We start from the raw sequence: 13800 nt of genomic DNA on the forward strand, positions 1-13800 counted from the left end.
TGTTTTTATTATTTTTTAAAATATTGTTTCTTAACACATATATTGCTTTGTCTCTTCAAAGTGCATCATGGACATAGACCAGATAATCCTCACAACGTGCCAGCTGTGATAGGACCCTCATATGGTGACTCAGACAAAGATAAGTTAAATGACCAGCCAAGGTCACAGACGGAGTCAGTTTCAGAGACAAAATTAACACTGGTAAATTCCTGGCTCCTAGTCCCATAATCTAACCACTATACTACACTCCTCTCACACAGCCCTAAAACAGTAATTGAAATACTGTGATATATTCTTTTCACTGGGAAAAGTAGCTCATAGCAGAAGGATAGCCTAATGTTTTAAAATTAGTTTTCCTCATTGTCAATTTTTAAAACCAGGATGTGGTGCTTGATCCATAGCCCAAAATTGTGCCAAGGCACCAATAGTACAAAATATGTATCAAAAGGAACAGACTCTTTCAGATGTCTCTCCTACCGCTATGCTATAAAACCAATTTACTCCTGTGTATTACGGCCTTGGTGAATGCTGCTTCTAAGCCGATGAATACCTGTAAGGTAATGAATTCCCAGGAAGACTCCTGTCATTACTTTTCGTATTCAGAACAAGGAGTCTGCTATGCCCATTTTTCAAATACGTGTCATGTGTGCTGAATTTTTTGTGGTCTACCAAACTATTTCCTAGATGCTAATATTTAGACATGCATTACCTTCATTGTTGCCAATGAATACCATAAAGACAATGTACCTGTCTGGCTGTACAGAGAAATGAGCTACAAAAATGAAGAAATACACTCATGTAATTAAATATTGATGAGTAAAAGCCATTGACTGACTTGGAGTCAGTAGGATATGGCTTGAAATAAAACCCCATGAGTGCCACACCCCCTAGTAAGCCCAGGGCCATGCCTTTAAAGGCAGGACAATTATAATTAATTGAGCGATCTGACAGGAAGCATACATCCATAGATAGGCGCATAAAGTGACACTTTACACATATACAGAACCATTTGGCACATTCAAAGGGTTAATACTGGTTCACTAGACCAAGGACAGTAAATTCTGCCTATGGCTACCACTAGTTTATTGTATTGTTATTGCAGTCTTTAGAAACAGTTTTTAATTGTAACCCTCTTTATTTGTAGTATCTTTTCTTTAAACAACTGGCATTGAATAAAATTGTTTGAAATCTTTTTGGTTCTACCGTTCAATAATCTCTTTAATTTCAATATTTACAGAGATATAGAAGGGGAAATACTTACAGTCCAGATCTCCTTCACCTCTGACATACAGTGGGAGCCCTTTCTCTATAACTTATAAGAGCAAAAATAACTCTGAAAGGGAGTTTCAGTGCCCACTAACTACAGTGGCTTACTTTAGAATCCTATCTATTGTTTACTAGAATATGCGCCATGAATATTCACAGTTTTGAAAAACTTGTGGGATAAATATAGATAATCTTGTACTTTTTCCGTTTCTTAGAAATCTGCATTCACTCACTTAACTGCATTTTTAAGATGACACATCAGGAATTGTTTATGTCTGTAAGAACTGACAAGTCAAACACAAAGGAGCCATTGGTTACCTGTAATGCAAAAATCTCGTTATTGATAACATTTTCAGCTATATGCTGAGCACATCAATTCATAGGCAATCTAAGAGAACAGTCTATGGAGCTGATCCAAAGTCTATTGAAGTCAATGGAAATCTTTCCACTGACTCCAGAGGGCTTTTATCAGGCCCAGTTTCATTTCTCTTCCATACACGGATGCAAGAGTAATGTCATGTATGATTTTCAGAAGACATAGTTACATACTAATCTAGTTCTAGGAGCTACAGAATGACCCAGATAGATAAAATGGTCCAGCCCAAAACACTAAACATGTCAAGATATGAAAATATTTTTCCTTGTTTATGAAGTGAAGATAGGATTAGAAATGTCACAATTGGATTTCTGGGTATAATTAACCATAATCTATCATCTCAGAGCAATTGCCCATTTAATTATTTGCACTATTTAGTAGCTATATGAAGGTTGACAGATTCAAGCATTTTTTTAAGCTTGCCAGACATACAGTAGTGCTCTGTGTCAATTATCTGACTTTTTCTCACATACACAAAAAGAGTCACATTTTTCAGAATTGCGCATGGAGGTTATGTTTTAATTCAGGTGGGCAGCTCATCTGGGTATTTGGGCACCTTAGTGCTGATTTGAGTGTCCAAATGCAGAACCCTAACTATGCGCCCAAGTTTGAAAGCTGGACCATGATACTTGTTTCATATAGAATACATACATATATTCATTTAATACATGACATACCTAGCTGGACTGAGACATGGGTTATAAAATGCCTTCAAAAGGAAGTTCAGAGACATGCTAGTGACTATCATATAAACAAGAAATGAGCTAAGTCTAGAATATAAGAGCATAAGAATGGCCATACTACATTAGACAAGTGGTCCATCTAGTCCAGTATCCTGTCTTCTGACAGTGGTCAATGCCAGGTGCCGCAGAGGGAATGAACAGAACAGACAATCATAGAGTGATCCATCCCCTGTCATCCATTCCCAGCTTCTGGCAAAAACGAGGCTAGGGACACCTAGAGCACGACGTTGCATCCCTGACCATATTGGCAAATAGCCATTGATGGACATATGCTCCATGGACTTACCTAATTCTTTTTTGAACCCCATTATAGTTTTGGCCTTCACAGCATCCCCTGACAATGAGTTTCACAGGTTGACTGTGCACTGTGTGAAGAAGTACTTCCTTATATTTGTTTTAAACCTGCTGCCTATTTATTTAATTGTATGACCTGTAGTTCTTGTGTTATGTGAAGGAGTAAATAACACTTCCTTATTCACTTTGTCCACACCATTCATGATTTTATAGACCTCTATCATATCTTCCTTTCTTCATAGAATCATAGAATATTAGGGTTGGAAGAGACCTCAGGAGGTCATCTAGTCCAAACATCTGCTCAAAGCAGGACCAACACCAACTAAATTATCCCAGCTAGGGCTTTGTCAAGCTGGGCCTTAAAAACTCTAAGGATGGAGATTCCACCACCTCCATAGGTAACCCATTCCAGTGCTTCACCACTGTCCTAGTGAAATAGTGTTTCCTAATATCCAGCCTAGAGCTCCCCCACTGCAACTTGAGACCATTACTCCTTGTTCTATCATCTGCCACCACTGAGAACAGCCTAGCTCCATCCTCTTTGGAGCCCCCCTTCAGGTGGTTGAAGGCGGCTATCAAATCTCCCCTCACTCTTCTCTTCCACAGACTAAATACCCCCAGTTCTGTCAGCCTCTCCTCGTAAGTCATGTGCCCCAGCCCCCTAATCATTTTCGTTGCCCTCCGCTGGACTCTCTCCAATTTGTCCACATCCCTGCTGTAGTGGGGGGACCAAAACTGGACACAATACTCCAGGTGTGGCCTCACCAATGCCGAATAGAGGGGAATAATCACTTCCCTCGATCTGCTGGCAATGCTCTTACTAATACAGCCCAATATGCCATTGGCATTCTTGGCAACAGGGGCACACTGCTGACTCATTATCCAGCTTCTCGTCCACTGTAATCCCCAGGTCCTTTTCTGCAGAACTGCTGCTTAGCCAGTCGGTCCCCAGCCTGTAGCGGTGCATGGGATTCTTCCTTCCTAAGTGAAGGACTCTGCACTTGTCCTTGTTGAACCTCATCAGATTTCTTTTGGCCCAATCCTCCAATTTGTCTAGGTCACTCTGGACCCTATCCCTACCCTCCAGCGTATCTACCTCTCCCCCCAGCTTAGTGTCATCTGTGACTTGCTTGCTTGATACTGGCCCCCAACTAGACATCGAGCAGTTGATCACTACTCGTTGAGCCCAACAATCTAGCAACTTTCTATCCACCTTTTCCAAGCTGAAAAGTCCCAGTCTTTTTATTCTATCCTCGTATGAAAGCTGTTCCATACTCTTAATCATTTTTGTTGCCCCTCTCTGTACCTTTTCCAATTCTACAATATCTTTTTTGAGGTGAGGCAACCTAAGAGACTATGGAACAAAATCATGTTTTCCTCTTTGCTTTGCGTTTTCATTCTCTCTTTCAGCCTTTTCAGTAGAACTAGTCCAATACGTTATTTTTTCTTTTGTTCACCAAACAGCTTAGTCAGGGTTAAATTGTGCCCATGTCTTACTCAGCTGAGTAGGGGAATAAAGAGGAGTATGCCCCACTCATTAGCCACTGCTTCAGCATACCTGGATCTTGGTATGGTCTATCACAAGGTATTCTCCCTCCTCTCCAGATTGTGTGAGAGAAAGTGGGCAGGGTGTAGGCAGAGAGGGGTAGGGATCGGCAGACTATTGATCCTATCAATGGAGATGTGGCAGTGGAAATAAACCTCTCCCTTTCAAAGATTGCAATAACTGGGAGCTGGGGGGAGGAATTGTTACTCTGAGTCAGAGTGGGGTGCACCTGAGCCAGTACAGCTGTGCTGCCCTCGCTCCGGTCTGAACCTAAAGGTTCAATCTAGCCCTCAATTAATCTTTCTTCTGGTATTTGGCCAGCTCTCCCTTTTATAAGTGGATGGTCTTCTCCTCTCTCTTTTCTTGTTTGTACTTTTAGCCCTCCCAAACGTAGGTAGCTGCATCATTGATTCGGTCTCCTGTTTTCCTCTCAGCTCTTTGAATTGAAGATGCATCAGGATTGTTTTCAAAAGCTGAAAAGCACATGCAATGACTTCTCATGTTTGGGTGGCTTTCGAAGTGTGGATGGCTGTGTATATACAGCCTGTGCCATCTCAAGACTTCTTTATGCATTGTACGGTATACTCCTGCTTGGATGCATCTTTACCTGTTTCTCTTTTCTCCTGACAATTTTTTGTAAACCTTTAATTACATACAAAACATTTAAAACAATATTAGAACACATTCCCCTCAGTCCTGAGGCACACGGTCACTTCTGTAGCTTCACCTTAATACTAACACAGAAGAGGAAGTTTCAATGGACTGATTTAACCATCTTGGCCAATGCCACTGGTTCGACCACCTGGAGTTACTCCTCTGACTTGTCCTCCTCTCACATCCAGAAGTGATACCATTTCATGTTTGTTCAGCAAGCAGTATTATACAAATAATATAAGTAGTTGAGGATACATCTAAATCCTTGGAGAGGAAGGATGGGGCAGTTCTTAGACATTGGTCTAGCCTGGGACTCAGGAGATGCAAGATCAATTTCCTGCTTTGCCACAGACTTCCTGGGTGACCTTAGGCACGTCACTAGCTTCTCTCTGTCTCAGTTCCCCATCTGTAATACTGGAATAGATAGATTAATCTGCCATTTTCTCCTTGCTAGCCAAAAGGCACCAGAGATTTCCCAAAGTGTTGAAGCACAGGGCCAGATTAAAGTGTGGGCTCTATAGTCACAAACCTAGAGTCCCAGTTCCTGAAGTCTTGTGATGATTTTTTGGATGCTTGGGATTATTGGCAATACTATTGAGTCCTCAACTCCGGTGGGTGGAGACTGAGTCCTCACTCCTTGGGAGTACACCCTAACTCACCCAGAGACAGATAGTGGTGCTCAAGAGATGCCCTGGTCTGCCCAGAGACTCCCACCAGCTCAGCCTTCAGCTCTTGTCTGAGCACTCGTTGACACTCAAAGCAGGAGTGGAGCCATAGCTTGGATCAGGGCCAAAGGCAACTCTACACTACAGTGCTACATTGATGCAGCTGCGTCGCCATAGCACATCTGGTGAAGACGCGCTATGCCGACAAGAGAGTGCTCTCCCATCAGCATAATTACTTCACCTCACCAAGAGGCGGAAGCTATGTCGACGGGAGAGGCTCTCCTGCCGACATAGTGCTAGTGTGGACAGTGTTAAGTCGATGTAACTTGTGTTGCTCAGGGGGGTGTCTTTTTCGTGCCTCTGCACGACATAAGTTGCATTGACTTAAGTGATAGTGTAGAGAGTGCAGGGCAGTCCTAATCCATTGGTGATGCAGTTCAGTGGGAGTTAGATCAGGAGCACTGTTCCAAAGGGAGAACCATAAATGGGTGTCCTTCCATTCAGAGGAGGACCCCTCTCCTTTGCTTCTTGATTATCTTAGCAAGTCATCATCATCATCACTCACATAACCGCATTGGTCGTTGGGGCACCATCACTGATGAGCAATCAACCAATTGTCTCCACCCCTGACGATTGTGTGTCAGTGCTTCAGTCTCCGCAAAGTCCATTCCTGTCCACTCTTTTATGTTGTCAATCCATCTCTTCTTCTGTCTACCTCTTCTTCTCTTCCCTTGTACTGTCCCTTGGAGGATGATCTTGTTACATGGCCGTACCACTTCAGCTTGCACTTCTTCACGATCATCAGGAGGTCTTTATATGGCCCAGCGCATTGGTTGATGATGTTGCGGACCTCTTCATTAGTGATGTGGTCAAAGTAGGAGGTGCCCAGGATTTTACGGAAGCATCTCATCTCTACTACCTGTATTTTCCATACAAGTTCTGCCGTAAAGGTCCATGTCTCGCACGCATACAGAAAAATAGAGATGACGAATGCGTGCAGCAGTTTCAGTTTGGATTCCAGGGAGATGTTCTTATTCCTCCAAATTAGCTTTACCACTGCTGCTGTTGTTTGTGCAGTTCTTGCCCGAATTTCTGCCTTGGATCCTTCATCAGTGATGATTGCCCCCAAACACTTGAACTGTTTCATTGTCATCAGGTTTTGTCCACTGACAGTGATATGTGAGCTGATCCCATCACATTTGTGTGTCATCAGCTTGGTTTTCTCTGCACTGATTTCCATGCCATATTTTGCGGAGGTTTCATCCAATCATTTCATAAGGTTGGCAAGTTCATCTTCGCTGCCTGCCAGGCCACCAATGTCATCAGCGAACCGAAGATGTGAGATTGTTCGCACCCCAATGCTGACTGTGCATATGTGATCTTCTAGGGCATCAATCATCATGTGCTTCAAGAAGATGTTGAACAGTGTGGGCGAAAGAAGGCAGCCTTGCCGGACTGCAACAGTGGTATGAAACCACTCTCCTATTGTGCCATTGATGAGAACTGCACTGCTGGCCTTGGCATATGGTTGTTTAATGGTAAGAATAAGCTTATGACCAACATTGTACTTTTCCATGGTTTCCCAGAGAGCTTCATGCCATATTCTGTCAAACGCCTTCTTGAAGTCAACAAAGACGTGGTAGATGTCCTGCTGGTGTTGTAAGTACTTCTCACATAGAACACGAAGGTTGAAAATCTGTTCTGTGGTACTTCTTCCAGCATGAAAGCCAGCCTGTTCTTCAGCAATGATATTGTCTGCTTGTGGCTTCAATCTGTTCAATATGACTTTCAACATCACTTGCTGGGATGGCTAATTAAGCTTATGGTCCAGTAATTTTGATATAATTGCAGGTTGCCTTTCTTTGGCAGAGTGATGATTACCATGGAATGTAAGGACATTGAGACAAATAGGGAGGTTGAAAGAACTCATGTACGAAATGGAACAATACACCTGGCACCTCCTAGGAATCTCTGAGGTCAGATGTAAGAACTTTGGAGAGGTACTAACAGAAGAAGGCCATGTACTCTATTACAGTGGAGAGGACAAACATGTCAACAACGTAGGATTTCTTGTGCAATAAGATATCAAGAATTCAGTATTAGGATGTCGCCCAATGTCCAGCAGGCTTATTTCCATCCGTCTAAAGGCAGTATTGTTTAATATCACAGTAGTACAAGTCTACACCCCTACAACAGACTATGACGATGAGCAAATTGAAGATCTTAGCAAATACCATTCTCAAAAGGCTGAGACCATAAGAAATAGCAGTCATGGTTTGTATTAATTTATAAGAGTCGGCTCGTAAGAGCTGTATGGTAGGCATGAGAACTGCAAAGCTAATTTGATTTGTTGTGGCACCAATATTCTGATGTGATAAGATATACCCATGACTGTCATGTTTTAATTTATTATAAATCACTGCTTTTTTTAAAAACTTGAGAACCTCCTAAATTAAACATGGGAGCAGAACGCTCAATAGCCACACAGACTAAGGGCTTAGCATTTCCAGTTTGTCTTTGTGATAGGTAAAATTTGATTGCCGAGTAACAAGTTCAAAAGGTGACAAATGTTCAACATGGGGCTAAGTACCTTTTCTCACTGTCTTTAATATTTGTACAGCCCAGATTGTCTCACATTTTGTGTTCTTTGTCCTCCTAGTTGTGTTTTGCCATCAACTGTTGGGAGGAGAAACATACCATTTTCCCCCTTGATATTTTCCTCTATTTGATATGCTATGAGTCATCAGAACAATCATTTAGTTGAGAGTTTCTGCATGTCCTGGTGCTTCTTGTGTTCCCTTAGCAGACAGATGCTGGCCCAAAAAATGCTTCCTGAAATGTGCTGATTATTATTTATGATGATTATATTTCACATTACAGTAGTGCCAACTGAGATCAGGGCTCCATTGTGCAAGCCACTGTACAAACACATAAGGCTAGTCTACACTTACCCGCCTGGATCGGCGGGTAGAAATCGATCTCTCAGGGATAGATTTATCGCGTCTCATCTAGACGGATAAATCGATCCCCGAATCGACGCGCGTACTCCCACCTCGTCAGGAGGAGTAAACGCCGTCGACGGGGGAGCCGCGGCGGTCGATTTGCCGCCATCCTCACAGCAGGGTAAGTCAAATAGGATACGTCGAATTCAGCTACACTATTCGCGTAGCTGAATTTGCGTATCTTAAATCAATCCCCCCCTCCCCCCCACAGTGTAGACCTAGCCATAGTGAGAGACAGTCACTGCTATGAGGAACTTACAATTTAAATAGACCAGACAGTCAAAAGCAGTATTATTACCCCCTTTTTATAGATGGGGAAACAGAGGCACAGAGTGATGAAGTGACCTCTGCTCAAGGTCACATAGGAAGTCTGTGGGAAACAGATCTCCTAAGCCCCAGTCATGTTCCTTAGCAACAAAATTGTATTTTCCCTCTGAGCAACCTCACCGTCCATAAAGGGCAATTGAGGGGGATCATTGCACGATCAAGTCCTTAGTCTGCTTTTCCTTTTTCCCCCTCCAAAAAAAAGGGTGTAGTGGAATATCACACTACATTTCCCACCACAGTGCAAGACAGTATGCCTGGACAGATAAGAGGACTTCAGAATGGTCTGAAAAGGCCCAGCACCCATTGGTTGGGAAGGATGTATAATGATTTGTAATTGCAATACTTTCATTACTGCCTCTTAGTTCTTTGCACACTAATGTCAAGAGCTTTGTCTTTGTAGTGTTATTGGCATTTTTCATCATATTCATGAAGTGTGGGTCAATTTTCTTCAAAAGGCTCACTTCGCCAACTTGCCACAAAGACAGTAATAAATTCTACTAGTGCACAGTGAAGGCTTCGTAGCTGCAAGCAACAATAAAAAGCAATGAGCTGGGTGTCACTAAGTAACTCCAGTTTACACTGCATTTTCTTCTTTTATTGAAAACTCAGAATATGAATTTATTAATGAATACACAGGCTTACTCTGAAGGGGGGGACCAAGTCAATTTATTTGGTATTCGCATAGTGTGTGCCTACATTGTATTGTTTCATCATTTTATGGCCAGGCATAGCTTGTTAGGCTGTGGCCCTCCAGAAAAAAGCAGGCTCATATAGCAACACCTTGACGTAGATGTACAGCTGCTCTCACTGTGGCTGTCTCACCTTTAGCCCCGTCTGTCTACTGCCGGCTTTCATTTTCCGCATTCATACATCAATAAGCTTTGCATGCTGACACCTAATTTTGCAGGCTACTTTGGTTATGGAGGCCGTGTTTTGCATATCACTACCCACCCCCTTCTGACATCTACTGCCTTTAAAGAGGGAGAGAATAGAGAGAGCACGAAAGAGGGATTCTTTTCTTCTCAGCCTAATCAGAGATTTTCTTTATATTTGTCAAAAGCAGATCTGCCAAATCAACTTTAATTGATTCTTCCATGGTTCTCGTGTATGATTTTTGAAGGACTGGGCTTGTGTTCCAAGACACAGTGTTGTGTTTCAAACAAATATGAGGTTTCTACAGCAAATCAAATTTGGATGCCAATTAGTTAGCATTTTCCATTCCAATTAAATCTGAGACCTTTCTGATTTTGGAAGACTTTATATATATATATATATATATAATTAAAAAGTGCTCTCACTGATCTAACAAGTAGGGAGGGGATATATCCACTGGTGGAAATATAGATTTTGGAGGGATTTCTTTCTTTTTTTTTTTACCTTGTTTATTTCACAAGGGCTTACCAGCCCATTCTAACCTGTTATGTGACACCACAAAGGTTTTTACTTCTCAGTCAGATGGCTAATGTCATATATTTGACAAGTCATAAAACGTTATAATCTAATACAGGGTTTTTCTCCACCATGGTAAAAGCTCACTGTAGCAAAGAGAGGATTAGGGCCAAAAGTAAGATTAATGGTTAAAAAAAAAGGAAGCAGTCTCAGTCCAGCTAGAGTACTATAACTTTAAAAAACAATATAATTCGTATATTAAGAATTGTCTTGATCTAACTAGATTTACTCTAAACAGACACACAATATATGGCATTTTCTACTGGAAGCAATGTACTCCAATGAAGGAGATTAGATAGATAGATAGATAGATTTTAAAATAAAATTCCTCTCCTTAGGATTGGAAAACAAGTTAAGAATAATGTCCTTCTCTGCTATCCTTCCCTTTTCCCACATGCAGGGGCTAATATGGAATCCAATACCATGATGATGGGTTAGAAAGAGAGAGCGAGGTTAGATTTATGAAGTAAAAACTTGTTTAGATTACATAGAATTAAAATACACATTCCCCATCAAAAATAAAACTATCCCAGACAAAATCCACGTGCTAAAAAAATTACCATAGGATCATTGAAGCTGATCAGTATACAAAGGATAACCTGGAATAGAAAATTCCATTTTCCTGCGAAACCCCCAAAAGGATTCCACGGTAAAGGGTTAATTTATCCTAAACGTAGTGCACAAGCGGGCAGATTCTCATGTGGTGTAAATTGCCATAGTTGTGTTCACATCACTGGAGCTATGATTTTTGCACCAGCTGAGGATCTGCCCAAGGGGAGCTTGAGTAGAAATTTCTGCTCTCTTTTAGGTAAATTACTGCATTCCTACATTTCAATGAGAAGGAGACAAATCAGTTTGCTCCTTTTTTTAAGTGTAAAAAAAGAAACAAAGGAATATGCCCAGATAATTAAACCCAAAGTTACCTTGGAGGGCATGGAAAAAAAGCTTTTAAAATGGTTTAGAGCTAGTACTGTGTATGCTTTGCTAGTGTATGTAACCACTAGACAACCCCACCAGAAGCAATAAAATGAGAAATTATGAGGGCTATTGAATACTATTCATGTAGTCACAGTGTTGCACCACAGTGTCAATTAGTATGTGTGTTTCCATAATTGTTATACAAGGGGGAATTTTGTAGTGCTAAATGGCCCTCAAACTCAAACTTCAGTAGGGGTTTTGTTTTGCGGTGTGTTTAGTGTTAGTGTGCTAGGCTCTAAAATAAAATCAGTGGGAAAACTGGCTGGCTTGAAATCTCTTACAGGCTTGTGTTAATGCAGCCTGAGCTGCTTTTAGAACCCACCTGATTTTCTTTGCTTCTGTTTTTTCATCTTTATAACAGAAGAGGTACCTCCCAGGCTGGCTTTATGCACCCTTAAGGCCTGTGTTTGAGGGGTTCCCAATAACTGGGGAAACTTATCCCCCCATCCTGAAATTCCCAAGATTTCTCATGGGTCTGGCCCATGCCCTACATGGCTGCATGGCAAGACAATTAAAGAGCCAGATTTTCCAAAGAGCTCAGGGCTAGAATTGTAAGTGCTTAGCAGTCAGAGCTTGGACTAGATTTTCAAAAGTGCTCATCTCCCAGTGTGCTGAATTCTTTTGCAAATCTGTCCCATACAGTCCAATATGTATTGTGACACTATGGTACGAGTCATAATCTGATCGCATTATATCTTCATGTTGTTTTGCTGCCTTATAACGGAATGAAACAACAGGACAATACAATGACACAACATCACAGTGACACCAATGTCACAAAAAGGGGTAGACCACATTTGACAGACACTCAAGATTAGGCAATCTGGGAATGCTAGGAGAGTCACCAATGCTCACAGGAGAGATCCAATTCAAAACTCTGCTTTTGAACCCAGGAGCTAATCACACTACAGCCAAATACACTGCAAGCCACTGAACTAGATCACATGTGCAGGTGAAAACAATAGAAATTGAGCGTTTCATGTTTCTTGATCTATAATGTATTCATTGTGCATCTGATACGTAGTAGCATGGTATATGAAGGTTTTTAAGTGTTTGTCACTTTATAAGGGTATTTATTTGTTGTAGGTGAGCAGCTGCACCCAAAAGACCACAAATGAGGGGAAATGAAAAAGGGGCGGGAGCTGGTTTGACAATGGTAGCAAGATGTGACTTGCTCACCAGTAGCAATAGACTGGAGAAGTCAAGATAGGAACACAAATGTTTGCCTAATGTCAAAAGTCTTTGGAAGATGGCAGAGCCTAAAGAAAAGAATATAGGCTTGGATAGAGCTGACACCTGAGTTGCAGTCTCAGCTCTGCTGCTGTCTCATCCCATCTCTGAACTAGCTAATTGGGGGGAAATGCAGTCGCTCCTTTTTCTTTCATTTTCATAGATACCTGGATTTGAAGGCCAGAAGGGACCATTAGATCATCTAGTCTGACCACCTGCATAATAAAAGTCATTGAATTTCTTCAACTTATACATAGCTCTATAAAATAACAGTCCATATTCTTTTCAAATTTCACTGTGAGAAATATGCCCATGCCAAACAAGCAAAGGCGGTGCCTGGGGTTGTTTGATCATTTACCTCCTTTACACTTTTGGCTCACTGGGTTTTTAACCCCAAATCTCCACAGGTGAAGGTTAGATCATGTTCACTGAAAACACCACCTTCACTGAAAAGCCCCCCACTTGCCCATGGGGGAACTCATCCATAGCCTAGTATGCATAGCAGCACCTTCTGAAAGCACACTCAGTGGGAATGTGCAACCACTTGACTACCAAGGGAACACAGTCATTAGCAAGAAAGCCAGTTAAGAAACTCTTTAAAAGTTCTAGTGGTATTCAAATTACAGTATCAGCTAAAGGGCTCAACCAAGATTGTGTCCCATTTTGCTACATGCTGTACACACACTGAGTAAGAGACAGCCCCTGACCTGAAGAGTTTACAATGCAAATAGACAAGACCGACATATGGTGGGAGAAAGTAAGTGGTGTTATCCCAATTTTATAGGTGGGGAACTGAGCCCAAAGTCACAAAGGGAGACTGCAGTGGAGTTGGGAACTGAAGCCCAGTTTCCTGAGCCCAGTCCAGAGCCTTGATTACAAGAACATCCTTCTTCTCTATTCATGATATTCATTTATCACAATTTGAACAAGTCAGGCTAGCCAGACAAGGTAGAGATGGCGGCTTTGTGAAGTATGGAAGAGCAGTTTTACAGGCAATAAACAGTTTTTAACCTGAAAGAAATCTTTGCAAAAATCCTCATCCAAAAATGGCTTCTCCTTCCTCTTTTTGAGGGAAAATGATGAAAACTTTCCTTTCCCCCCATTTCCCATACAAGTGTGAAAATTTTTACATGGCTCTGACTTTGCTGTAGCAGTGATATGTTTATACTCATGGTAGTGAGTTCAGCTGGTAGGACAGACATCTGAGTTGTGGGGTAACCTGCAATAGTGAATGTTTACAGTCCAGTGTCAGTATCCTAATGCAATGCAA

General features: G+C 41.7%; 1 long non-coding RNA gene across 1 annotated transcript in view; it reads left to right on the forward strand.

Moving 5' to 3' along the window:
- The window catches only part of LOC135982076 (uncharacterized), a 41364-nt gene that overhangs the window by 25193 nt on the left and 2371 nt on the right, over positions 1–13800 (forward strand). The window lies entirely within an intron of this gene.

Source organism: Chrysemys picta, chromosome 3 (genome assembly GCF_011386835.1).
Source record: "Chrysemys picta bellii isolate R12L10 chromosome 3, ASM1138683v2, whole genome shotgun sequence".
Lineage (NCBI taxonomy): Eukaryota > Metazoa > Chordata > Testudines > Emydidae > Chrysemys > Chrysemys picta.